The sequence below is a fragment of the Ammospiza caudacuta genome, chromosome 4, assembly GCF_027887145.1.
Source record: "Ammospiza caudacuta isolate bAmmCau1 chromosome 4, bAmmCau1.pri, whole genome shotgun sequence".
NCBI classification, from domain to species: Eukaryota; Metazoa; Chordata; class Aves; order Passeriformes; family Passerellidae; genus Ammospiza; species Ammospiza caudacuta.
Window position 1 is genome coordinate 27,167,877 of NC_080596.1, and position 26,477 is coordinate 27,194,353.

General features: G+C 37.7%; 1 protein-coding gene across 1 annotated transcript in view; it reads right to left on the reverse strand.

The window, feature by feature from the left end:
- INPP4B (inositol polyphosphate-4-phosphatase type II B) overlaps positions 1-26,254 on the reverse strand; it is a 169,076-nt gene extending 142,822 nt beyond the window's left edge. The window contains exon 1 of the mRNA XM_058803042.1: positions 26,189-26,254. The gene's annotated coding sequence lies outside the window, so the exon portion shown is untranslated. The remainder of the gene's footprint in view (positions 1-26,188) is intronic.
- Between the last annotated feature and the right edge of the window lie 223 nt (positions 26,255-26,477).

Below are 26,477 nucleotides of genomic sequence, written 5' to 3' on the forward strand. Positions count from 1 at the left end.
ATGTTCATTAGAGCCTGTTTTCAGACAAGATCTTTTCTTGAGCGACCAAACCTCACCAAGATGAGCTCTGATGTTTGACCAAGCTGACTGAAGAGACAGGAGAGTCAGCTGTGAGCTCTCCTGGGATCTGGTACTCCATGTGAGCCACACTTTCATGAATAACCTTCATAAAGAGCAGTATTTAGGAGAGCTAGTAACTTTTCTGTTGCCCTGATAAGGTCTACACCTGCAGAGTGCTCTACTTCCTCCTGTCATTGACATCAATGTGTCTGAAGTCAGTCATATTTCATAGTATTTTGGAGCTAGTAGTGGAAAATTGAAAGGAAAGGTATGTAATAAACCAGCATCAAGATAAAAACTAACTAATTAAAAAAAAAGACATAAAACAACAACTAACCAAACAAAACTTTAAAAACTGAACAACCATAAAAAAAGAAACTACCCCGACACAAAAAAAAGCCACCAAAATGCACACACACACAAAAAACAAACCACAAAGTTAACATCTGCTTATACCATTCAACCTTTAAAAGCACAAAAGCACAGACAACTTTAATAAAAAGTTTGGAATCCAAAATTCCTTAGGTGAAAGAAAAGCTGTCAGAGAAACAAGTCAACACTTAACAGCCAAAATACAAATATACTAAGGTGTTCTTTTCTTTTAGCCCATTATCTTTAAATGGAAATAGGAACAGTAATCTTGCCTTGAAATATCCTACCACTAGCTTGATAAAAAACATCTGCTTTAGGAGGAAATCTATGTTTTTCAATTCAGGAAATCATGTTATTTAGATTTACCTCTTAGCTGTAAAAATCAGACTGCCAAGCTCAAAAGGCACACTGAATCATCATTAATATGCAGGGAACCAGAAATGGAGAGTGAAATGCAGTAGGAGTGGGCATAATTCTGATCTAGTGCTAGTTTTGAGATGTGGAAATTCATTCTAAACTAGACTTCAGAAACTACAGTCTGCTATATTTAGTGCCTTGGAGTACTCTGACAGCTAAGTTTAACTCTGAAAAGCACATGAAAAACCTGGAAAATACTCATCACTGCAAATGTAAAAAGTTTCATTCTGCAGTAAGAATGAAGGTATCAGTAGGTAGATCCACCTTCAGGTACTGGAAGGTTTGTGTACCAAAAGTCATCTTGCCAGAGGAAACAACACGAAAAACACACACTGGTAAAAAAGTCTGTTGCAATAAAGGAGCACACAGGTTTATTTATGTAAGAAAGATCATAATCTCTATGCTCTTTTCCTTCAAATAGTTGCTATTATTTTAAATCAGCTGTATACAGTACTCCCTAACAAGCTCAGACATTTAATTCCAAGTATAAGGGGAAAAAAATAATATGAATTTTTCTCAAAATGAAACTAACGGACCCACAAATGTAATGAAGGCCTCAAACAAATGGCAGACATATCAGAAGAGTTATATAAATAATTAAATAAAAATTGCTACTCCATGTTTTATTAAAATATTGACATTTAAATAAGAGATATATTAATCCATAACAATATAAATAATACATCTAAATGCAGTAGTATTTCATAGGTGGACAAAAGCACTTCATACTTTGCTGCTAAGAAGTTATTGTAGAACACAAGCACCTATGCCATACTGTTACTGCTGAAAGGAGTTACCACGAGTAGTTTTGGAAAAACCCTTTGGTTTTACATCTTATTCACTTGTTATTAACCTTTTTTTTAAGAAGATTTTATTGGTTTATTTTACTAAACAGTTAAAGGTGACAGGAAGACTGACTCTCTTTGGCTTGCTATATTTTCCTTCATGAGAGTTTAAGCATAACAAATGTTGAACAAGACAAAGAAATTACTGGGATAATTCAAATTAATAAAATGTACAAAGCCCATGGTCAATATCCACAATGAAAGCCTTGACTTTTTTAAAGGATCACTATTTTTCCCCCCATGCTAACGTGCAAAGTAGGAGAGTTCAAAAAGGTTAAAGGCTGTCTGTCTCTTTTCACACACAGCAGTAAAAAGCAATTCTCAGCTCAGCTGCTCACTCAGCAGAGGAAAAGGGTTAAGAATATCAGTGAGTCACTGACACTGTAAAATATAAAGCACCATCACAGCTAACCACCATATGCTGTAACAAAAGTAGAATGAAAGCTTTGATACATAAATTATATCCGCAGGATATTTCTAATACAGACATCAGAGGCTTTTAATTCACAAAGCTGTCTGAATTCTATATGCTGATGCATTTCATGTTCAAATTAGTAGTGATGAAATCATCCCATGGTTACTCATGATGGTATGTTAATCTTTCTTTGCAAGTTACATTTTCAATCAAAGATAAAGTACTTAATTAAAATTTTTATCTTCAGTGATTTTTTTTTAATTTTGCAATGCTGGAATAAACTTACATAAGTTACTATTATAAGCTCCATTTAAGTCCCTACAGAGCCTCACTAAGAGTGCATTTGAAATTAATACAGCATGATGCCCCAGGCTGACTACTGCAGTAGAACACAGTTTCTTCTCGTACCTGTCACCTTCCACACTGCTTATACCCTTTCATTAAATGCCACACCTATACTGGAAGCAATGCAAACCACACAAACATTGATATCTCAAAATGCCTGAACAAATACACTGCAGCATTCACTGAAAGTTCCAAGGGGGGCCTTTGCAAAGCAGGAGACTGCTTTTGCTGAATGGAAGCAGTTCATATCTCTGGCTGGACCATCAGTCTGCCTTAAAAAAGGCAGGATTCAGAGATCTTCTTGCTCTGCCTAGATCTGCAACAGAAACCTTTGAATATGCCTCACTTATTGCATCTCCAAAATATGGAATGATCCTGACCTGTCTTTCTAAGCCACCACAATTGAAACAAAAGTCTCCAAGTTCAAGTGGCTTGCATACTACAAATGGCAAAAGGGAATGCTTGCTGTCTTAGGGGTATTCCCACATACAGGCCCCTTTTTTTATTATTTTCCTGATTTATGAAATTCATCTAATATGATTCAGATGACTGACCTTGTAAGAAGATCTCTGTTTTCTTCCTTTGCTCCCTGCCACCCTCCTCGCCAGCCCTACCTGGATGTTCCAGCTCTTACCTCCCTAACTCTCACTAAGGGACCACACACAGTGAAGCAATACAGCCTTTCAGGAATTTCTCTTCCTGAATGACAGAAGAGATTTACAGATCAAGAGAAGGCAGTGCCTGCATGCTGTCTCTCACATCTGGTTTCATTTCACTGTGCCTGTGGGTTTTTCCTTGGGGACATTCCCAATTTTGCATTGTACACCATCATGTGGAGGAAAGGAAGCAGAGTTTTACGTGCACGAGGCTCTGTGCAACATAGTGGTCACCTTCAGATTGTTCCTGGGGTCAGCTTGAGCATTGAGTCACAGAGCTCCTACTGCCCCATTTCAGGGAAACACAACAGTGACCCAAAGACCACCCTGTCCTGCTAATGGTGAGCAGTTCCCAGGGCACATAAAGCCGTCAGCCACATGCAGAGTCAAAGTTCATCTAACAAATCCTTCTCTTTCCTTCCATGGTCCACTTGGAAGCCTTCTGAGCACTCGACTGGAAGCCGTGTCTGACTTCTTCTGTACAGCCCACCTGTTTCAGAGCCCACAGTGCCCTGAGGTAATCAGCAGCTCCACAATCACTAGAGGTTGCAGGAACATGTCCTTATTTTTCCCTCCATGCTTACTCCACTGCCCTTCATCATGTTCTCTTCCTCAATATCCCCACCAGTCTCCATTTCTCACTTTTACAGCTCCTAGGATTCAATACACCAGTCAGAGACACATGGAGACAACAGGACAAAGGCTCTCTCCAATCCCCCTTCATAGTTCCAAATTGAAGCTTGCAAGATAAAGAAAATGTCCTTTTACCACAAGTTAAATCTCACAGCCTCTTTCTTGGAGCTTCTGCCGTGCTGTGGCACAACTGTCCTCCATCAGTTCCACAAGAAATTTGACATTGTGAGCAGGTATGTCCTCCTATCCTGCATTTCATCTGAATCCTTTAAAATCACATATACACATTGTATAGCTTTTTTTGGCTCCCAATAGCCAATGGACCTAATCTTATGACAACCCAACTAGCTTTTTATGGTCAAAACCCCTACTGATAAAAGGCCTCTCTTCCTAGTTCCTGAGTTTGGCTTTTCTACCCCCTTTTGTCTTCTGAATTTCATTCTACCCTACAGTACATGGACTATTATTTCACTTCTTTTAGTATTTTATCCTCATTCTGTACACTGTATATCATCTTCATTTGTCTTCAGTTTTGTTCTAATACCTCATAATAGTCTGGCTTTCTATTTCCATCCAACAAATCATCAGCTAGGCTGTCATCCTTGCTCTCCAGCATAGGAAAACTGCCAAGCCTGAAATACATTTCTCCTCTCCCTGTCTTGTCTTTTCCTCTATCTTGTTTGGTCATGCCCCAGGAATTCATCATCATTTGCTGGCTCTTTTTACCCAGAGTTTCCTGCACTGTCTCCTATGTCCCCCTTTAATATGTTTTTAGAGGATGCACAGAATGGCTCCTACTGAAACACCATCAACCTTCAAAGCTTGGTTTTGGAAAGTACAAGCTTATTGCTTCCTCCACACATACCCACAGGCTCCTTTTTCTCCACAGGCAGCCTGAAGTGTTCAAGCACTGTAACACCAGGGCCAGAAGGGAACTGACATAACTGTATTAATACTCAAAGCTGGGAATTCCATGAATGAACTGGACTCACTGAGGGCACGACTAGAAAGTCTCAATTTGAGAGTCAGTGGGAAACACTCAGCTCTTATAGTCAAGGAGAGCAATACTTCCAAACCCAGAAAGAAATCCTTTTGGATGCAGTGCCTCAACACCAGGTACAAAATATATGACTTTGTTCCCTACAAAAGATAAAGGATTTGAGCTACTCCCCAGAATACCACCCCGGTAAGGATAAATTTCACAATGAATATAATTTAAGTCACTGCCTTCTCAAACATGATCAACCACTATGAATCACTTCAGTAGGTGAGGACAAAAGTCCTTTCTTAGAAGTGAGCTGGAGATTTTGGCACATAAAAAGATGTTAGGAGCGTCTACTGAATTTAAATGTATCCATCAAGCCCACAAATGGAGCCTAACTTTTTTACCTCTGGTCTTAGACCATCACAGCTAACAGAAAATGGCAAACTGTTCTAAGGACTTCAAAACTCTACAGAGGTATCAGAAAGAATTCATGTCATAAAAAAAATTGTAATACAATGGCTAATTCAGCAGCTCCTGCAGAGAAAACTGTCAGCACTTTCTCCAAATAAAATCTTTCCCCTAAATAAGGATTCTGATTTATATGAGATAGCTATGTTTTCTGCTGTTTTCAACAATTTTATGAATGAAGAATTGGTAAGAGGTAAGAAAACCAGAAAACTTGTCATTTAATAGGGAGTTTAGCAATAATTAGTTATTGAAGAATAAGATGAATTGACTACGCATAAACATAAACCCCATCTTGTACAAGATACCTGACAAAACAGAATCTCAAACTTCTATTTATTGTCAGAGAAACACGATGACATGGCTTTCACTTGATTTTACCATTTTCTTTGTAGTCATGAATTCAGAGACCACCAGTATTTAAGTGCATGCATCAAACAAACAGCAGGATATATTCTAGTTAAATTTCTAGCAAAATTCCAGTGCCTAGGTGACTGGGGTTTTTTATTTTCATTTTTGTTTGCAGAAATGAAAGTGACACACTGAACACGCTGAGATATGTCTTAATTACTGAGAACTACTGAAACATCTGTTTTACTCCTGAATTCCGCTACCCAGAAGCACTCCAGGATTACCATTCAGAGGCACCAGAACTCTGTGAAACAAAGATGGCAAAACATTAGGATTTGGAACCTGACTGGGAAGTCCTTCTGTTTGGCTGTTCTCACCTGAAGTGACACGGACACACAAAGATAACAAAGCATAAAGGCACTAGGCAGATGGACAAAGGCATTCTTTATTTACTGATCTGCGCCATCCTGCTTCAGATCAATGAGTTACAAAATGAGTAAACTGTAAGAAAAGACCCTGCACGAGACTTTAAAAAGTAACTTCAGAGGTTTTTTGTCATGCTTCCAGTATTCAAAAGTTTAGATGACACCTCATTCCTACGCAAGTTCGGCAAGCCCAGCTCATTCAAACTTTCATATTTTCTAACGAGGCTGAATCAAATGTCAGATTCTATTCACAGACCAGGATATTTTCAAGTGAACAAAATAGCACATAATTTTACAGAAGGCATTTCTCCTCCATTTTTATTTGAAAGGGATGGATTTATCAGCACTTGAAATTTCGAATATGGTCTGTGGCTATGAAATTCAAGTGACATTAAATGATATGGACCTATTGCTGAATGCAATAGGATTCAAATTACCACTATAATTTTTTGTGAGTGCTTTGCAGACAAGATGCAAACTCTTCTATTTAATAAGTGTGACTCATATTTCAGAAGAGAGAAGCTATCAATCACTCCCTCAGGATTAATATTTTGTCCCTTAAAACTCTTATTATCCATTTTTTATCCTGAACATCTGGTAACAAATAACCCTTAGACTATGCACCCATACACACCCTTCATACCAGGTTCCCAACATGAATGTCACAGAGCTCATTCTCAACTTCAGAGAAATTCTGCAGGGATTAATGCAAATGCTTGTTTTAGCACTCCTTCCTCAGGTAGTACTTTATTCCAAGTGATCCTAAAGATAAAATATTTTTCATGTTGTGCAGCAATTTTAAAGAAAAGCCTGAACTTTAGATTTAACATGTCTGCCACTTACTGAATGACTTCATAAAACAGTTCATATTTATAACACCTGCCCAATATCCACAAGTTTTCTTGTCTACCCCTTTCTCTGTATCTATGCTGCTTTATTTGGCCCACCAGAACAAGACCCAAACTTTTTGCCAAGGGTTTCAGGTTAATTTTCAAGTGGATGTCTTGATCCTGCTTTTCTCACAAAAGGACCTTTTACTTACATAGTGATACAGTCTTCCACGACCAAAACTGTGACAATTCAATACAAGACTGAAAGGTTGACTAGAAACAGAACACGTAACACTTCAGAAAGTCTAAAAAGGATTTCCTTGAAAACTCTCTATTTATTCTCTCTAACCTCTTACCACTTACTAAATGAGCACACCAAACCCAGTTATTAAACACAAATCAACACCCAAAGGAAACAAAAGGTTAAAATGAAACAGAAGAGTACGAAAAGAGCACACAATGTTGTATTGAAACGTACCAGAATTCAAGAGACAAGCTGTAGTACACTAAGAATAAACTGTCTTATCTAGAAACTACTTGTAAACTGATTTCTTTGAAAAATTATTCAGACTGGGCTGCTCTAAAGGGAACATATTGTCACACAGACAGAAAAACAGTGATTTTAATGAATGACCATGAGCAAGTTAAGGTTCAATAGCCATTATCTAGTCCTTCTGCATTTTCCTTCTTCAGTCATAAAAAGGCAGCTTACAGTTTCTGAAACAACTAAGTCAAATGCTGAAGTAGAGATAACAGCAATTAAGTTTCCCCAAAGATTTTTCAGCATAAAATTAAAGCACATTCATGACTATTATTAAAAGAAGAGTGAAGCTGAAAGCACTGGATTAAAGATGATGAAGCTGAACAGTGTTCTGGAAATGTCAATGTTTATTGCAACATAACTGCTTAGAAACCCTTTACAGAGCCAACTATAACATTCATAGGGGCTTCATATTCCAACTTGAAGCTGTAATTATAGGTATAAAAAAGAGAAGAAAAAAACTAAGCCCTAGAAGTCATAGTTTTAGCACTGTTCTCAAACAGTAAATCAAAAGCTTTCCAGACTACATTATAAGTGACTAAGGAAAACTTCAGCCATGGTACACCCTCCCTAAACCAAACACCAACTCCCCAAAAGAGCCACATACAACTCCTTTTTTCTTTATAGTAATCTTGTTTCTAAATCTGCTCCCATCTAGGTAGTGGCTTTCAGCTGTGTGTGAACACCAGGATGTATGTCCACAAAGCACTACAGACACACATGCACACATCCCCCTGCCAACAGGTACACGTATGATGCTGACACGGTGTTACACATTTGCTCCTCTGTGGTTTTAATAAGTTCTCCTGTGCTGTGCTGCCAAATCCTTCCAGACAGACTTTTACAAGCAGTTTGCACACAGACACTCTTAGTGAGCAGCAAAGTTTATGGTCTCAATCTAAAATAAATAGACCATTATTTCTCCTGCTTCCATTTACTAGTCGATTTTCCATCTAGAGCAAAACAGAAAAATGCTTCCCCCCAAAAAAACTCTTCAACTAACAGTTCTCTCATTTAGCAGCCTCATCAGTGCTCTGACATTTAGCCACCCTCAAAAAGGCATTTATTGTCTCATACACCATCTCACTCTAAGTTCTGTGCCCTAAACACTGAATGAAGTATTAGATATTCCCCAGGAAACTGATCAAAATGACACAGCATAAAGGGCAAGCACAATCTAGGGTATAATAAAATAACCACACATTAAAGAATTAGTACAATATTTACACTCTGTTGGATAGAAACCCTGTGAAGCTACTTACAACACTGACTTCCATACCCACTACATCCATCACATTACTAATAATTTATATGTCAAAGCAGCTTACAGTGACTTTACAATGTTACAGAAGGGCATGTTTATCACACTGAGATGCTGTAATGTGTAATCACATTTGATAAGGTGTGAGGAGAACCCACCAGCTGAACATTTCAAATACACATGAATAATGAAACCATTTTGTTTTGTCACATCTACCCCAGCTACACTTTAGGACACTGCGAGCTTACAGACAACCTGGTAGAATTATATGGCTGACACAGTAACATTGCTACACCTGCATCTTCAGCTCTCTTGGTCAAACACCACTAAATCTCCCCCAGCCAGGACCTGGAGATGAATGACCTCATATCACTCATGTTGTCAGGGGACCAAAGGAATACCACTCTCAACTGGTCCCGGATTTCTACTCAGAGTAGGAATGAACACCATTTCCTTCTCCCCTAGAATTTTAAGGGAAAAGGGGGATTCTCTCCCTTTTTCTGGTAGCCCTAAAGACTTCTTCCAAATTCCTGTTCTAGGGAAGCTTGCAGCTACGAGCTCTCTCTACTCCCCGAGTACATCAGGCTTGGAGCCCTATATCCCTAAGCCTTCACAGGGCACAAGCCCTAGACCCTCTACTGCCTTCATCTTCCTGGAGTTTGAGGCAAAACAGAGGATAAAGCTGTGCAATGTTGATTATGTCAATCTAGTCCTCAACTCAAAAAACTTCATAGAAAGCAACACCTTCCACTAAGTTGATGCTTGTCTTTATCACATTGCTGTGGACTTCAAACTAAAACAAAATTAGATAACTATATTTTCTAATATCAATAAACCAAAATTAGCACTTTAAGTTTTCTTCAGCTGGTAGCTGTAATGTCTCTCTAAGGGCCCAATATAAATGCAATAATTTCTGAAGAAGAGAAAATTAAATTAGGCTTGTTGCAACTAATCTTTCTCACTATTGTCAGGTATACGCACAATCAGTCTTTGTTCATTCTTTACCACAGAACTTCTCTCCAGGTAAGTTTCTCACACAAGGAAGCCCTTCAGTAAGGCAATCAGTTTTCCAGAACATCTTATCCACATTGATATATTAAAGATGAGAACTACAGGTACCATTTAAACTCTTTTGCTGTGAATGAATTTTAAGACATTGAGCACTTAAATGCAGCTAGAATTTAACCCAATAAACTGGCTAGGAATGTTAAGTAGCAGTATCACATCCACAAGGCTACACACACACAATCTAAATTTTCAAGGCTCACTCTTTCATCAGTAGTAACAGTGTTGGTACCCCAGCTCTGAAAAAGGAAACCACTGGAAACATATGTGCTCATAAGAAACACACATGCCATAAAGGGCCCCCTATCCCCTCCGTTTGTTTTTTTTTTAATGAGCACTTAAACAGGAAAATTGCTTTTAGGACAAAAAAGCAATATTTTTATGCCTAGGTCAATGTGTTCTTTTCATCACAGCTCTTGATTTCAGAACAGAGGCACTGTAGAAGAACACAGCAGAAAAGCCTTGAACAGAAGAACAGAATTTTTCTATTAAGATATTTCTTATATTCATTTTTTAGCTGGGTAAAATGTAAATAAACTTTTAAATAGCCATATTAATGTAGCAGAATGTGTTGTTTTTACTTGGAAACCCAAAATAATAATTTTCTTCCATACCAACCTTTTAAAATATCTTTTTCCTGGTTATGCCATAAAAACTATCCCAGGTAATTTAATCCCAAATTATTACATTTCTTGTGTCAATTTCAAGCTTCTTGTAACAGCTTTTGAATATATATTATCTGAAATTGAACTTTATACAATATTTTGATTCTACCTCATTATTTTAGGGGTTTTTTAGCTCTTTTTTTTTTAATAAACTATTTTTTAATATAGCACCCCAAAAAAGAGTTTCACATACTTTATCCTCAGGCACCACCATCCATCATGTCTTTAGACTTTATAGCAGCTGAACTCTAAAAGAAACAATGGCAAAGGTGAACCTGAGTCTAGAATGCCAATTATGTAAATAGAGTTTGCCCCATTCAGCCTTGATGTAAAGTGTTTAATGGAGAACATAAATCTCACCATCCTGCCATTTCTGAAGACATTGAAGTTACTTGAAACACAAATCTTAATTCAAAGTACAGCGGATGTTGTGAAATATGATTTCTATGACAAGCTTATTATTAAAACATACATCTACCCACAATTAAAATGAAAACATATCTTCTGTAAATATAAGAGAGTGAAAGCTGGAAATGCACACTATGGACATGTCCTAAAGTGTGCACATACTCCAGACCTCCAGCTGGTGAAATCATTCTGTCTAAGAAGGAACAACATTCCTCCAGCACTTGGTGGATCCGCTCCAAGTATAAGTTAGCCCTACAACCAGCAGCATCAGCACAACCAACAAGGCAACAAATGGCAGGATTTTGTACAAGCAGCACCACCTTCCAAGGAAGTAGTGCCTGGAGCTGCACCCTTACTGGCGGACAAGGGCAAAAAACACAGCTTGAGGTGAATGCCTTTAGAAGTTTCCTGACTCACATAAAGCTCCAGAGCAGCACAGCAGCTCTGCAGAGAGCTGGATCTAACAGAAGGAGTTCCCTGGTTTCCTCTTGCAGTTACTATCCAGCATCCCAGCACAAAGAACATGGGATTTAAACAGCCTATTTTAAGTATCCCAGATTTTAAGCACAGAGACAGGACTTTGCACAGTCTGAAGACAGGCTGCCATGCCCAAGCAGCTGCAGGCAGCTGGACTGAGCTCCTTTCAGCTGCTCCAGGCTCTGCACAAATGCCACTGCTGATAAACCTTCCTGAGAGCAGTGCCAAGCACTCCTTAAACTTCAAGAGATCATTCATTACTAATGCTTTGGGTGTAACAGAATTTTAGCCTTAAATGAAGCTATACTGACTATATGAGCCCCTCACTTTGACATAATGGCTGTGAGTTGATACATAGATATAATGACAACACTCATTTTGCCAGGAAAAAGTGGTGTGTTTTAGAGTAATTGCATTGTGAAATCACCTTTCTACAGTACAGTGCCTTGCCCCATCAGACCCCTGTTTCACCAAACACTGGACCCTTCCAGCATATTTTTATAAGCCCCTCCACTTTAACATAATACAAATAATAGAACATAATACAATATAATTTAACTATATCCTATTTTAACTTAACTTAACTTTTACCTATAACACAAACTGAAACAAACTGTGCCTAAAACTCAAGAGTTAAGTTACTAAAATTGCTATCACTGTCATGGCTGTAATACATAAAACAGTTTTGCTAGTTTGCAAAGACAGTGTTGTTCTGAAAGATTATTTATTATGGGTTAAACAACAGCACAAGAAGGCAGTAAGAAAACAGCACCAGTTATGTGTTAACATCTTCATTCACCAATAAAATGTTGCTAGGAATAAAAACATCTGAGTCCTAGACCAAAGACAGAATTTTCTGCCCTTAAGCAGTTATCAAAGACCATATTGGGCAAAACATGAAAAGATAAGAAAAAGGTCCCACTTGGCATTTCCACAGTGGGTTAAATAATAACTTGATATGACTTGGCAGAAGTAGAAGAAAGTGCTGTCATATTGAGATCACTCTGCATTGCCGGATGCAAGCTCCTGTTAAGCCTTTAGGCTCCCTCCATTCTAGGTGTTAATTTTGACCCAGTTCTGGCCTCATTAAATACAAATCCCCAAACACCCTATTTTGCATTAAAAAGGTAAGTTATCACATACAAGGTCAACAAATAAGCTCACTCTCATTTTCATATTAGTGAGAAATCAGGCCACATTTCAGCTCCACATGGTGACAGACAATTCTAGGATAAGTCTCTTATTCCCATTCCTGCTCCTCTGTGTTGGGCAAATGGGCTGCAACAGGAGCCAAAAGCTGGAAATTTAATCATTATTATTAGCCATGATTTCTATCAAGACGGACCATATATGATGAAATGAGAAAACTGTTTTTATCTCCAGAAGAACCCTCTGAATTAAAACAAACTGGGTACAGAGAGCAGAGAGATGGTGTCTAGTATATTACACTTGGAGAAAAATCACTCTATTAAAACAGGTAAGATGCCAAAAAGAGAAATCAAATTACAGCACATCAAGTTCTGTAAGAACATACTTGGCAATACTACAATACTTACTACAGATTGTTTTTCCATGATTAATGGGCAACATTTTGGAAATAAGTGGCAAAAACCTGTAGGGCCTTCATTACCTAAGCTGTTAAATTCTCTACCAAGTTATTTTTGCTTTTCTGTTAGCACTTATTTTACCACAACACCAAAGCAACTGCTACATAACTCTTCTAATGCCAAAACTCCAGCTTATACCTGTAAGAGTGCCAAACATCACAGCTTCAAACTCCAAAATGACACCCAACCTAAAAAAGCACTATAATGTGCAACACATAGAAATCCAAAAAAACACAGTTAAATTGTGTTTAAAACTGCTACAAGCTAGTTTAGTTACTCTAGTATGTAATCTATTATCTTTCACTCAATATGTGTTTGCATTTTAATTTTTCAAGACCAAGTTAGATTGGGCTTTGAGCAATCTTGTAGGGGAAGTTGTCTCCACCCATGGCAGAGGGATTGAAATGGAATGATCTTTAAGGTCCTTTCCAGCCCACACCATCCTACCCTTTTATGATTTCATTTCTTCAAAGCACTCACTATTAAACATCTAAAAGAGGCCTTAAAATTACTTACAAGGCTCTTAAACTAGCCATGGCAGAGATTTATTTGGAGTGAGGAATTTTGGAGCAGCCTGCCACAAAATCCCATAAATTCAGGGTGAAGGAATAAAGGTAGCTGTGCTGGTCTAATTGCCATCCATATGTAGATATACCACAATATCTAGGGTTTTTGTTCTCCCCCCGTATTGCCACTTTCACTGCCGTACACGAGACTCTCTATAAGCTATATCAAGTATTAGCATGAAGACAACTAACCCAGTAACACAATGATTTTTCTGGTAACTTGGTGAATAAATCAATTCAAAAAACCATCAGGAGGAACACAGAAATGGGCACAGAACCACACCATTGTGACCAAGAGTGAATTCAAGGAGCAGGATGACTTATTTTCCTTTAACAGCAACAAAATGTCAATCTGCTCACTGCACTGCTTCACCCACAGAATTAAACCACCAGTTAAAATGAACTGATAACTCAAATCAGTATTATTTCAAGCTTAGTATAGGGTTAGAAAAAATATTATTCATACTCCCTGTTCATATGTTATTGGTTCTCACATCTCTTAGAAATGTCTTTTTTTTAAAGTAAAAGCATAAGTTCAAGCCCATGAATTTTTCAGAAAAAAAACACGAATACACAAGAAATTGATTCCTTAATCAAAAGCACTGTACAGACACAAAGCAAGCAGGATTTTCAATTTAGTCCTTATCAGAATTATAATTAATTCCTGGCTTCTCTTCCAATAAAATTTCAATTTGGCATTCCATCTAAATATGTCCTTTCAACTTGGATATGATAGGCTTTAAATGCATTTCAAGTTCAGTAAATATTCAAATATTCTATTAAAAGATCATCATCAATTAACTGATGACCTTGATGTAGTTTGAGCAAACTTTTCTGGGCAAGCAGAACTTAAAAAAAACCCAACTAACACAAAGAAAACAAAACAAAAGCCCATGAATATACAAAAACCCTTGCCCAATACCTTTTACCCTTGGCTGGAATAAGCACCATCTCTAATTTCACCACAGATGCCAGCATATTTTGAATGTACAGTGCAGTTGTAGTTGTTTCAGTGACATTGGACCTTGCAGAAAAGTACTTCTTAATCCAGCTGGCTGTGAGAAGTTGTAAATTCAAGGAACATCTGCCTCACTGAACACACACAGAGTTCCATTTTGGTGCAAGGTGATGCGAGCTCGCAATCTGCTTTTGGCTTGACCTGTTTTTCATCAGGAAATAATCACCATATTAACATTCGGAACTCGCAAAACATTTGCAAGAAACAACAATTAACTTCAAGAAAACACATGCCAGCGCTAAACTTGACAATTACAGGGTATCAGGATGCTACAGTGCAGCATAGCTGAGACTGGAAGAAAGACTGACATGTCTGATTAAAGATAAAGATCGTTCTTGGTAGTGGACCTAAATCCCAGATAGTACATTCAAACACCACCTACAGTGGTGAAAGGCTTAGGTTTTATACTAAACTAAAAATCCTTTTCCATGCAATGTCTGGAATGAGAGCTCTCCAGATCCTTCAAGACTAACTGTTTTGCTCATGTTTAGAGACTCCCCACAATATAGAAACCTCAGTTCCGTCATTCTCAGAGAAAAACCCATAAGATATTCTATTTCACTGAATCTTTAGGTGATAGAATAAAACCAGCATCTTCAAATGAAAAAAAAAAAAAATCCACAACACTTTGAATGGTGCAATCAATAGATAGCACTCCAAACTAACCTCAGCCCCAAAGGTAACTGTAAACTCCAGGACTTGAGCCTGTGCTACTGATGATGTCCAAAATTGAAAAGACAGCTTAAAATAGTAGAATGGCAGCAAACAGAAAGCAGAGTCCTTATTCAAGCCAGTAGAAAAATAATTCTGGTTACTTCATGAGGACAGTTGTTGATTTTACTAACGACCTTTACCACTAGGAAGGAGTCAAGTAAATGTTCTGAGCAAACTACTTCAGCAACAAGGCTCCACTTGAGCAGTTTGAGATGCTGGCTAATTTTCAGAGCACCTAAGGGTTTTCTTCTTTGACAACTTCAGTCCTTGAGAAAGCAATCACTACAGGCAATATGATCACCACAGCTCAAGTTAGGCAAAGGGCTAGTGACAACTGGTGAAAAGATGTGCCAGATCTCATTCCAACAACTTATCACTGGATGTGAAACACATGCAAAAGTTCAGCTGCAAGGACAGCAGAACCCAGCTCTGCCTGAAAAGAGAGAGAGGTCTCCAGATATTTTCAACAAGGTCCCTTTTTTATGTGCTATGAGTCCCACCTAGCAAATGCACTGCTATAATGCTGCAAATATATAATACCAGCCAGCTGCATGCTCATCAAGCAGCTTGTGTCTCCCAAGAGTCAGCTTCCATAAAGCCATGAGCTCAGAGACTGTTAGGTTTCAGTAATACCCACTTGCTCTACTACCACTCTTCCCTACAATTAGCTCAGAGATGTCACAGATCTGCCTTCCTTTAGTATCCCTACAATCTAGTTACTTTTTCTATCTAGACTAACAGCTGTCTTCCCCCCTCCACCTGAGAAAACTTTATTTACAACATAAAACACTTGCACTGTTATCTAAGGATGAAAGGAATGAAAAGGAGTCCTTCAGCTTTCTCAAAAACTCAAAGCAGAATCGCTGCCACTGCTGTAGAGGGATCCAAGTGATATACCATAGTAGCTTAAAGAGAAGTTCACCTTCTAGAGAGATTTGGACCAATCAAGGATTTAAAATCTAGAGGAGGTTTTTGAAACACTTAAGAATTGGCAAACCATGGAGCGGGAGCTGTTGTTTGAGAAGTTGAGATGAGGCATTCCATTCTTTCTTCTTTTTAATTACTATTTTGATAATAGACATTTTCTCCTCACAAGAAGAGAAAAATGTTCATATACAACTCAAGTTCAGAGCAGAAAGCAGAATTTGGGAAAACATCACCTCTTTTAGAATTCAAAAACAACAATCATTTTAAAAATCCAGCTGATGCTTTCAAAAGAATAAACTTCATTTCAATTGATAGCTGATATAACTCCTTTTCAGCCCACAGCAATAAGGCCTAATCTTCTCACAAACTGGGTTGTTTTCATATAATTGGGGGAAGTCCCTTATGCCTCTACAAGCCACAGTGAATTTCTCATAATCTATTGAGGTTTAGCATGACAATTTTATTATATTTTTGCAAACATTGCAAGTCTCAGAAATGAATGGAGCACACCTATAAAGAGGGCACTCCAAATTACATATTGACAATAGTACCCCACAACAAGTGCTTAGGAAGGCAAAACTGAATGAACTGCAAGTGTCTCATTAGTTCATAAATTTAGTTCAGCACCACTGTAAATATTCCCACCCTCCTCAAGCAGGGAACCACACAAAACTGAGGATGCTTCTAGTGCTGAACAAGTAGGTACATGACAGTTCACCTTAACTTCTGGTAAGCAAATAGGAAAAAAAGAAAAAATACTGCTGCTTTTCTTTCCTGTATTTGAACTCAGTCTTTCAAATGAATTGAAACCAATATTTATGTGAACAACAAAAAACCAACTTAAAAGTTCAATAAAAAGAGAAAATACTTTCCCAGCAGCAGTGTGACCTCAGCCAACATGTAGCACATGGTGATAATGCTACTAAAAAAACAGCCCTGAAAATGGGCCTGAAAACTATGGCCTATTTTTGTAAATAAGCGTCTGATGTTTCCCTGTGTCCCAGTTTAACAACTCAACAAGATAGCTGATACTGTACTGAGCTCAAAAGTAAGAAGCTTCTCTAAAGTATATCCAGTAATCCTGAGCAAAACATGTGAAGCCAGCCAATATGGATTCTATCTTCCAGGAAGCATCACATTTTCAAATGAATTTGAAATTTGGAGGATAAAAAAAATAGACAAATACACTCAAGTCCTGCAATTCAAACTTAATAGAAGTTAATGCTAAAACGAACTGACTGTGAACATATACCTATAGACATTCAATCCTAAGGTCTGTTCTGCCTAATAATCTTTTGGAGAAGTATTGCCAATTTGTTTCAGCATTTTGTGTTAGAACACTCCAGTTTCCAAGGCAGGACTTCAGAGACATTACCAACAAGAAGTAGTCAGGACTCAAGTAAGTTAGTTTTAATCATAATAAAAAGCAATTGATAAGTGTATCCAGGTATCTAGAACACAAATTAGTTATCCTCATATCTTACCAATAATGAATTCAGTTATCCCATAATGCCATTTTAATGGTGTGGGTTTCGGGTTTTGTTTTGTCTTTTGCCAGCAGCTTTACCAGGAAAAATGCTGTTTACATGGCTTGGGCATCCCAATTTGAAGTCCAGTGTAGATCTTCCATGTGCAAAAACTGGTGTGAAAGGCTATTCACTCATTGTTGTAAACTCCTTCTTCAGCTGAAAATACTCAATTCCCTAGCAGCACTTTTTAGGCTGGGTACAGCTACAGAATAACTTTTCAGCTAGTTTTACATAACTTGATACAAAGAGTTTTCTGTGATGCACAGCCAAATCTCTTCTTGCAGAAGAATACCACAAAGAGCAGAACAGACATTAAAATACTATCAATAATTTTAACAAAGGGATAATCTCTAGATAGACGTACAACTCAGAGAAGCTGCGCTGATCTGGGACAATATTCAACTGCAGCCATAAATTAACATATTAAATATTTAATCCAACAGATAGCTAGCAAATCCATGTAGAAGCACATCAAAATCATGCATTCCTTATGCAAACAAGTATTAATATAGGCTACCAATTGATTCACTTTCAAATTGAACAGGAAAACAACTGAGACACATGCACAGAGTTAAAATACTGTTCTAGGGCTTTTTCCTGAAAACACACCTATGGGAATAGAGCATAAAATATAAATGTACTTGGTGAGAACTATTGTTTAGGGATTACAAATAATGGCAAGAACTCGTATACAAGTATTAAATGAGCTGCACTGTTATGGAAGCTGATTTGTGTGACGTTTTTGATGATAGGTAAGTGGGACATTTATCACTCTTCAGGGCTGTAAGAGTAGTGAAACTTTCTTTTCATGCCCCTTAAAGCAGCTCTCTGCCCCAGAAAAATAATTTTTGACCATTCAAGTAGTGTTCCATTGTATTACTTTTACTGTTTTTCCTACTATTTAAAGGGATCTTTTCACTTCAGCTCCCTCTTCTCCTGGCCCAAAATATACTGTCCTTTCCTTTCTCTTAAAAGATCATCAACCCATCAGAGCTGAGGTGAGAACTGCTTCGAAAATCAGCAAGACACTCAGTAGGACAAAAACTACAAAGGGGAAGTAAATAGAACATCCGTGAATGAACCCTCACAGGACAACAATCAGACAAAAAAACCTAATTCAAGCAATTCAAAAGAAAAGTGAGAGTCTTTGTAAAGTGCTTGAACTTTATGACCATATTTTTTCCCTTGGGGGGAAAAAAAAAGTCTTACAATTATAGTCAAGTTCTTTGCATTGAAATACTATGGAAATGACCTGAAAATTGCATCTAAAATACTCTAAGGTATAAACTCATTTTTTTAATTCTTTTTTATACAGCCTTTTAAATTAGATTAAGAATATGTTCACCACTTAGATGATGGATTTTAGACTACTCATTGAATATCTTTTTATACTTAAAAAAACCTATAAGTCTGAAAGGTACTAGAAATGCAGTTACATTGGACTATAAAGTGGACTAAAGTCTCCACTTTAATCATAATATCATTAAGCATTTCTTGCCACACCAAACAAATTTCCTTTCCTTTTCTAAAGGCATAATTGGAACACCAGCCCTAAGTTGTGGGTGAGCAGCACCCCACCTCCACAACTGGAAAATAATCAGAATATTCAACATGGAACTTTTGGAATATTCAACATGGAACTTTTAAAAAATTTGATGAAATGTAAATTACTTGTGCTAAAATATGCTTGGCACACATATAGAAGAATCCACATATTAAGAACGAGAAACTGAAAGGGAAAGAACGTATTTGACTACAAGACTCAAGCTTTGTAATTCTCATTTTAAAAAGATTTCTGCAAAGTACTAATTGATGAGAAGGATTGTTCCAAGAGGATGAATTAAGAAGTAAAAATTTGTTTGAAAACATGAACCACATTTGTTTGAGAATATGAACTATTTCTCTTTTAACTAAAAACTGTATTTATAGAGAGTTACACTGCTTAGTGACCCAATGATGACATGACAAACCATGTCTACTAGGCTGAATTCTGCACTGACATTGACCTTTGAAAATGCTTTAAAAATTAAAAAAATAAAAAAGCCAACCAATCAAAAACAATCACAAAACAAAAACAAGCAAAACAAAAACACCAAGAGGATGAATTAAGAAGTAAAACAATCTTAAGGCATACTGAGAAATATGATGGCTTATTCCAGGTTTTTCAGCTGCCAGCTCCACCTCTGTGGGTCAAACGTATCCCTTGCAATTCATCAGTGACTCAGGAATTACACTAAGAACAAGTTCATTTCACAGGTCAAATTTTGGATGAAGCCACAATCTGTCTTTTCCGGGAGAGAGCTGTGAAGTCCAGTTTTTACCCATGAAGACAAAATCATTATCCAATTAGATTTCTACAGAAAGCCATTAAATACAAAATACCTTCATTTTCCTCATGTAGTCCAATAAAATAGTATTCATCTCTAAGATTAAAAAAAGAAGAGTTTTCCTAAGCAGAAAAATAAGAGCATTTCTTAAGCATCAAAAATAGGTTAAAAGAGGATATAAAACAGTCAAAAAAGAAAACTTAATTGAAACTTGGACTAACATGATTTCTGTCTCTGTATGAGTTAAGTCTTTCTAAAAGAAAAAATTTTTTAAAAAGGTTCTTATGCAGGCTGTCCCTCCATTCTTTCTGAAGCCGTGGATTTTCAATTATATTTATCAACAGGAAGCAAGCAGTAATTCCTCTAGGGTTTGAACAGTGGTCTTGACAATATTCACATAATTTAGACTGCCTTTGGCTACAACTTCAATTTAAATAGAACACTTCAGAAACCTGACAATAGAGCGCAGTGCTAAACAGTACCATAGTAAAAATACAATAAAATTTCATAATAAATGAACTTGCTTCAGAGAAGGCTTTTTGCTTGTGCTGTTAGAAGTCTTCCTCAGGTTTGGAGTTTTTTAAAAAAAAGTTTAAAAAGTCACTACCATAAGGTTTCAAAATCAGATTTCCACACAGTCTTTCATTAGGAGTAGTATACAGAAAGTCTTAAATGGATCTGGAACCCCCAAGCCTCATTAAAAACAGTAGTCAGATCCAAAAGGATGTCTTACTGGCTGGCCTTAATAAACAGTTTCCATTCCAAGATCTAAGCTTCAATGAGTGAATTTGAGCATTCCTATCTCCACATGCAGTTTCCAGTCTCCAGTGAGCCACTTTCCCCTTGTCCAGGTCTGAATGGCACATAGGGGCCCAGTTTTAATTCCCATACCCAAAAGAGAGCAGCAAGCAAGTGTAAAATACAATTCCTTACAGTACTTCCATGGCAGCTGGGTAAACAGCATTTGAAGCTCTATTCCCACAGTTTTGCATAATACCCTACCATTCCATCAATGTACCTACAGCTAATACAGCTGTGATCTAATGGTTTTGTCTTTCTGAATAACTTCTCTTTACTGTAAAGAACCTCTCTCATTCCTTCATGTATACAACAAGAACAGTTCAACTTTGTTACTAAACAGCTGGCCTACACTTCCACCTGCAGGCAACTACCCCTTTAATCATCTCATCACAGGACTTTTTAATTCACATAATTGCAAATTCTATGGCCATTTTACCTTAACTACTTATGTTATGGTCAACATAAAACTCCATAACCCATCAAAAACAAGTTACTAGCAAAATTGAAAACTCCTGCAAGGTAAGCATTTCAATTCTAGTACCTAAGCAAATAAATACTACAAAACATGCTTTTTATTTACATCCCAAGATTTTAACATTGATGCAGCTCAAAGGACATCCTAGTTCAATGTGGGATGTTGCCAACAAAGCAGAGGAATCTGCAATCAAAACAGAATGAATCTAGAGCATCAGAAAACCAGCTTTCCAAAGCATGCAATGGTACTGTCCCTTATGCACTCCAAAGGCCACCATGCCACTTACTCACACTCAGAAACATCACTCGGGTCCTGCCCCTATGAAAGCTGAAGGCAGACAAGCAGAACACTGGAGTTATTGCCAGATGAAAAAGTTACTGGCCAGCATCATCTCTCGCATCAACAGGGTCCTCATGAACCATTGCACAGTGAACTCGATGTCGCAGAGAGAGGGGAAGAACATTTATCTCACCTCCTCTGTGACTGCTTCTAGTGATTTCATCTCACACTTGATTACCTCACGTGAAGCCTGACCTTAAGAGCTGCCTGGTGACAGAGGACAGTGGAGGAAGATCTCATCTCAACCAATGGCCACAATTTCCCCCTGAGTTTCACTTCTTATTAGCTCACCATCTCTGAAAAGTCAAATAAAATTATTGTACTAATTATTGCCCTGCACAGCTGGCAGGGCAAGGATTCAGGAACATGTCTGGTGTGTCCCATGACCCAAATTTTGCATATTTACTGCACAAGTCAAGCTTTTCCTGCCCCACCATGTTCAGTTCTGGAGTTTGCTCAACATGTACATTTCAGCCTCCTTGTGAATCCCAACAGTCTGAAACTTGGGGATTTGCTCAAAATGGAGCAGACAGACATAGAGGCAACAGTTAGCTTTGCCTGCAAAAAAAACTTACTACAAGTTTTTAACACTTTCCTTTCTGAAGGTGTTAGTCTTCAACAGAGAACAAAAAGACCTGAAATAGCAGATTTAGTGCAGCTAAAACCCTGAAAAACAGCCAGTAATATCCTTATAACCATTTGTAGTACAAAGAAAAAGCTACAAGAAATTTGGCATTACTCTACAATCAAATAATTTCTTGCTTCACTTAGAGTATTATACTCCTGCTGTGTTTAAGGAATGAAATTTCACACCATCAGTGACTGCCTGTCTTTTAAAGCTCTCAGACACCTGAAATCTTCTTTCTAGCTCTCTGTTTTGTAGCTTTGACCTGGGGAATAACACAAATGTAGCTCTATAGACTCAAAAAACTTTAATAACAGTCTTAGTCATCTGGTATGGCTTTGAGGGTTTTTAAAACGTATTCTTTAATAAGCAAAATCTACATTATCAAACACTTTATGTTTTGCTCTCTTCTGTACAGCAATTCTAATTTTAATTTCTGTTATTTCATTTCATAATTTTCAAATGTTGCAGAAAGCTGCATTACAGAAAAACTGAAATAGCAAACATCAGTGTCTGGCATCAGGGACAGGCAGTCACATCCAAATTCCTAAAACCAATAGAGCAGATGCATTAGGCAGCCATGTATATATTCAACCAACAGTTTGAAAACAGAGATGAAGTTTCAGTAACAAATCCCATTTGAAAACTATTTTGTGCTTTTGAACTCTCCACTAACAGATGTAGAAAGAAACACAAGGCAATTCTTTCTTTAAAATAAAAGTACATACATAAACTAACTGATAAATCCATCACTTCTGAAAGAAATATCTATGTAATTTACAACACTTTGCAAGACAGATGTGGATACCGTTCTGATCCAGGTCAGAAAAACTAAACTGACTAAGAGCTACAGAATCATTTACGCTGGAAAAGACCTTTAAGACCATGAAGTCCAACCCTTAATCCAGCACTTAAACCATGTCCCTGAGCGCCACAGGGGCACACAGATCTACACATCTTTTAAATCCCTCCAGGGACAGTGACTCGACCATTTTTGGTGAGTAAATTTTTACTAATAGCTCATCTAAACCACCCTGGCACCACTTGAGACTGTTTCTTCTTGTCCTCACCCTAGCTGTCAGGGAGAAGAGAATGACACCCTCCTTCCAGGTAGTTGTGGAGACATTTCTTATTTTAATAGCTCACCATTTTGAAAGACCAGCAAGGACAAGACAGAGCATACAACTTTGGGACTGCATACAGTGAAAAAGAATCTTCACAATCACAGAAGTTACAAAAAATGAAAAAAAGCTCATTTGTTTCACTTAGATTCCCCTTAAGGCTCAGTGCTGTTGAATGCAGCAGAACTACTTTTTAAGTTTCCTTTCTATACAGAGGAAATAACTCTACTAGCCTGGAGCAGGTTCTCTTCTCGCCATGCACACCCTTCCCTCTTCTAGATACACATTTTTCTCATGAGATACCAACTCTTCCAGTTTTGAGAAAAGAATATTACCCTTTTCTTCAAATAGTTACTCTTGGATAAAAAAGCCCGAATTTTGAATTAATTGCTCTGGTTAAACAAATAGATCATGGTTTCCATTTGCCAGTTCCAAGACCAACCTTATCCTAAATGATCAGAGTTAATAAAAAAAGTAACATAAGATTTTGGTAATGATTTTACAATAAATACACTAAAAACAGCCTGCAGAGCTCGCACTTTCATTACAATTATCTGCACCATCTTAAAACAAAGTAGAAAACCCTGTATTTGTCCCTTGGCCCGAACTTGGAACAGAGTTCATACCACTGTTGGACAAGTTTGAAAAGCAATGTTTCGTTAGAATACAGTTTCCATTCTACTCAAATTATTTACTCTCTCACTTTAGCTGAGGCTTAATTAGAGGAATAGAAGAAAGGGATATTTAGGTGCTTTTGGGGACCTAAAAATATCAAGTACAGAATAGTAAAAGTATTCTTAATTACAGCATATATTGCATATTAGGCCTACTGCACATTTTCACTACATTGAGAATTATTAGCCTTAATTTATCCACACAAGGAAGACAAGGGGCACAGCTCAGCTGAATGCCACGGGGGCAGGCTGGAGGAAGGAAAGATGGACTGCAATTACATTGGGGCACATATTGGAGCAGAGGTCTTTCCACTGCACTGGATTTTGCTGGCTTATTACTAAAACTGAAAGAAATGGCTCTGGGATCAGCAATTCAGTCCCATGTGCCAGGGCATTATTTGATCTGCATATGTCGATTTCCAGAGGTGATTCCCCAGCTATTGTCAAGGCCATTAGAAACCATCTTTCTTCCCTACAGCGCAAGTCTACTAGCACAGCAGTATTCTTATGAATTCAGACAGCCAAATCATGTGAAGAGCTGATTCCTAAAGCCTACTATAATATTTTTATTATCTCTTCACAAAGAAAAATTATCTTTTTGTATCCCAGCTAAATCTGTAACTACTCAGATTGCTCTCTATTTCTTTTTTAAACTTATCTATCCATTCTTCACCTGCAAAGTCCACAAACATAACTAGTGAGCATCCTTTCAAGGTGTCCTGAAGAAAACAGATCTGCTTGAACAGTGAGAGCATGAGTGTAACAAGTCAAAGTAAACCATTCCCCTTTTCATTTTCTGCTGGTTTCTAAATGTTGAGAGAATAATTCCCCCAAGAAGAGCTTGGGATACCTAATCTTTGGTTGGGTGACTGCTGCCATTTCTACCTGATAAATTTCAGAATCTCATTTTAATTCTACAAGAGGTTGACTCCAGGAGAAAAGAAAAAAGGAGGGAAAAACCCACCAAAAAACCTCCACACCTCTGAAAGTAAAATATACCAGGCTTCAAAAACAGCATAGCTACTATAAAATTTGTGGCTGATAATTTTTTGCTTTACAGTCCAGTGAACAGTACACAGAAGACACACACACGCACTCGCAGAATCTGAAAACAGGAAACCACGTCTCAATCCTTCCCACAGCCCTCAAAAACAGGATGGTTTTTCACTCAGGACATGTTCTTCTCCCCTGTTCACCCACTCTAGCACCACCTTCTTGATCTGAGCTACTCAACTCCAAGGAAAGCTGAACACAGGTGTATGATACACAGATTGGTGGGAGACACCCCCACACAAAGCCCTACCCTTGACACAAAACACTCCCAAGTGTATCAGCTCATTTACCTGAGGAAGAAGAGGCTGATACAAATGAGAGATTCAGACAAGTGAACTACTTTATATCCAGAAGGATTTTTCCTTTGTGCAAGGGAAATATCACCTGCTGATCCACAGCTAAAACCCAAGTCCTCTATCAAAAAGCAAAGCAAAATAAGGACTACACATTATTTCAAGCAATGAACAAGTCTACACCTTTGGAATTCAACATGACCAAAAGCATTTAGATATTTTGCACAGATAAATACTTCAGATAGTTTATACAGGAAAACACTAATGTTAAACATGTTAGACATGGTAAATATAGCAGGTCAAATATGACAACTTCATTTAATTGCCAGTTCTTAGGAGAAAGAGGCAGGATAACTATACAAGTTAAAGAAATGAACTTTGCCAGTAAATCATGAAGGTGCTTTAAGAAATAGGGCAATCTGAAAACACTTTAATAGCAATTTACAGAGGGTTAAAAAAATATACCTCAAATCTGCTCTCAGTCAATTAACAAAGAAAAGACCTTTTAGAAAACTGACTCTAAGCAGTATTTTCCATCAGCATTTCAGATGAAGAACATAACACAGAATCCCTTACTCCATGATGCCCTAAGAACTACAATGACTGTAGTATACCTGCACAGCACCTTCAGGGACACACAAACAAAAACTGAAAAATTCAGACAGGACCACAGAAGCACTCATATGTTGTAGCACATGCTAACAGCCTTGACCCTAAAAGATTATTTTAAGCTATTGATGAACATGGAGTAAAGCAAAATAGCCAATTTAGCTTTTTTAGGGTGTGTTTCAAAAAATAAAGACTAGCAGCATAGGGTGAGCTATGTGCTGTCTGGATCTCAGAAATGGGGAACTGTGGCATTTTGTTCCATATTGCTGTCTCCTTATCGCAAGAGTTCCATACCTCCTTGGTGTTTCTCACAGGCAGCTCCTCTAAGCACTGACTCCTCTCTTCTCACAGCAGCCAGCTGACTCCAGTTCCCCTCAACCAACCAACAAACCCACTCTTTTATAACGCTCTTCTTATTGGCTACAGCTGTGGCCTGTTAAAGTCAGGCCTGTTCCCAACCTCTAGTAATTAACCCAGCTGCAACTCCTTAGGGGTAAGATTACTTCCTACACCACCTTTATTTTCTTACACTCCATCCCCCTACACTGCTGTGCAATATGCACCACACATTGTTTTCCTGCAG